The sequence below is a fragment of the Lactuca saligna genome, chromosome 5 (genome assembly GCF_052625555.1).
Source record: "Lactuca saligna cultivar CGN05327 chromosome 5, ASM5262555v1, whole genome shotgun sequence".
In the NCBI taxonomy this organism is placed as follows: domain Eukaryota; kingdom Viridiplantae; phylum Streptophyta; class Magnoliopsida; order Asterales; family Asteraceae; genus Lactuca; species Lactuca saligna.
This window is the reverse complement of record NC_136421.1, coordinates 294,148,266-294,151,007: the sequence shown is the minus strand read 5'-3', so window position 1 is coordinate 294,151,007 and position 2,742 is coordinate 294,148,266. Positions and strand designations below refer to the sequence as shown.

Below are 2,742 nucleotides of genomic sequence, written 5' to 3'. Positions count from 1 at the left end.
TTTCAGTTGGGATTCCAGTTCAGCTCTTCTCTTTTGAAGGATCATGAGTTCATCTTGAAAATTTTGGATATGCATCATATTAGCTCCATTTCTAAAATTCTTACAAATTAAACATGATCCTGGGTTTTTGGTATAAATTACCGTTACACCCTCCGATAGTCTCTTAGAAGTGCAGCTTTCGTTCAACAATTGTTTGCAGGATGACAATCTTTCTCGCTAATTTACATGAGTAATCAAGAAAACGTTAATACATGATCGATAAAGTAAATTAACACAAGAAATTACTTAACAAGATTCATATTATGTGTATACCACTCTCTTCTTGAGTTCTTGCTTTGATTTTGCCTTTTGAATCTTAAGTTATTTTTTTGTTATTTCGTATTCTTGTTGTTGCAGAGATTTGCTTGAGGCTTCCATTTGCGAACAACTATCTTCATAGTATTGAAGAAACTTCTCACAGTCAATAGTTATCTTCTCATTCACCTTTTTTATATCTAACCAAGATTAATTAACAATAAAAAAGAAATTGTTAATGGAAGATTCAAAGTTTCAAACACCTTTCCGATTTCAAACGTACATGTAAAACTTACGCTATTTTATTTTTTATATAACGAGTTCAATATTTACCATATTATATAAAAAAAGCCAACACATAATTATTGTAACAACGAAAAGGATTAATGTCAATAAACATTTCCAACTGTTGCAAACATCTATACATATCTATCAACTATTGTTAACAACAAAATAAGTGGGCATTTATTAGATGATCAGATCTTCAATTTGTTTTTCTTCTAATGAACAAAAATTAAAAAACAAAATAAGTGTAATGAGTGAAGAAGGAAACCTGAAGTATGAGCGTGAAAGACTTCGTCATATTTGGAGAGAATGCTCGCTTTTAGGGATGTCGTCTTCTCATCATCGGTGGTGTTTTCCATCTTCTCTATCTCCCTGAAACAAAATACAAACAATCCTTGTTTATTTTTTATTTTTCAAGTGTTTTAGGAACAAATAATCAAAGATCATTTGGAGTTTATAGTGAGTAGAAACCAAACTAAACATGTCGCGATTTTTCCCTTTGAAATGGGAAGCTAGCTAGAGTCGGATCGAGCTCCATTTGATAGTGAACTTAGACAATATAACAGTAAGAGCTAGGGATGAAAGGTTGAAAGATTACAGAAGGATACTCACATCAAATTGCAGATTTTGCAAGAACCCTTGACCTTGAGAGGAATCGGGATATTAGGAGGAAGAAAACACTGAAAAGTGAAAAGGATGAATGAAAGAAATAAAAAATGAGTTGCAGGTATTTATTTGACTGGACATTCCCATCTCATTTTCATGCGATAGGCAGACCCCCAACTTGTAACGCCTCCAAAAGGTGGTATTCATTCATATACAAGAATAGAAACTCCATTTTTTTAAACCAAATAAATCCATGTACAAGGGTGTTTGGCTTAGCGCAAAAGTCCTTTTTGTAAAAGGATTTTTTGTAGAAGGACTTTTTACAAAAGTTGTTTTTTAAAATGTGTTTGGATTAACTTTTGAAGAGAAAAAATCAAAAATTAAAGTGTTTGGTTTAATTTTTACATACAAAATGATTAAAAATGATATGGTTACATATTTATTAGGGGTGGATGGAGATATAAAAGTAATTTTAATGTTTAACACTGTTGAAAAATTGGAAAAATCATGATTTTGTGACTTTTCAAAAAGACAAAATTTACTCTATTGGAAAAATCATTTTCAAAAGTCCTTCTTATCTTTCCAAACATCTTTTTGACTTTTTCTAAAAGAAAAAGTCAAAAGTCATTTTAGAACTTAAACCAAACACGTTAGTAAACTAATGAAAGGGAATATGAACATCATAGAAGAAGACAAATCATTAATCTTATTTATCCTTTTTTTTTCAAAATTTAATAAAAAGTTATTTACATAGAAAGAAATTTTGTTTTTCTATAAAGAAAAAGATAAATGAGACCAATATCATTTATTATTTTTCAAATTTTAATAAAAATGATCAGTTTTACAAAATAGTCATGAATTTTGTTGGTGGTTATTGTAAAAAAAATTTACCATCATCATATGTGGCCTATTAAAATTGATTTAGTATTTAATAGGATGAGTCGAAAACATTTTCACATATTTGAGATTTTTGTAAATAACATTTGTAAAAATCTCTACTATAACAGATGCTAAGAAAAACAAAAGGTTTTGTACATGCAATGGATCTTGAAGTACTATTTATGCATCTTGCTGATCAAATCCGCCCATGTTAAGATTACTTGTCAACGATTGCTCAAATTTGATAGATTCGTCTTCTGAAACAAAAAGTTCTGGCCTCGGAGGGATAATATCAACCACTTGATGTGTTCCTTCAAGTTCGAAAGAATAGAGTTTTTCATATGTGATTTGTAAAAACCTAAAAAACAATTATTTTCTAACAAAAGCTCATAGTATCTAGTAATTCATATTGTAAAATCAAACATCCGTACTAGAAAAATCTAAAATACATATTGCGAAAATCTAACATTTGTACGATAAACTTAATTATCACTTTATAAGACCGATTTTGATAAAAAAAAATCAATACGACTTTCTCTCTCTAGTATTATTTTTCTTAAAAACATAATGACTTCAAAATTTTCAAGATGAGTATTTTGTTGCAATTTGTGTTAATGGTCAAGGTAGTCGAACAATGGTGAATGTATTTAGTTAGGTTTAACTCTTTTGTTAAAAACC

General features: G+C 29.2%; 1 long non-coding RNA gene across 1 annotated transcript; it reads right to left on the bottom strand.

The window, feature by feature from the left end:
* Positions 1-320: 320 nt before the first annotated feature.
* Positions 321-1,266, bottom strand: LOC144998460 (uncharacterized). The gene is made up of 3 exons (XR_013660332.1): positions 1,192-1,266; positions 848-951; positions 321-494 (listed from the first exon to the last, which is right to left on the bottom strand). It is a non-coding gene; the product is annotated as an uncharacterized LOC144998460 (long non-coding RNA).
* Between the last annotated feature and the right edge of the window lie 1,476 nt (positions 1,267-2,742).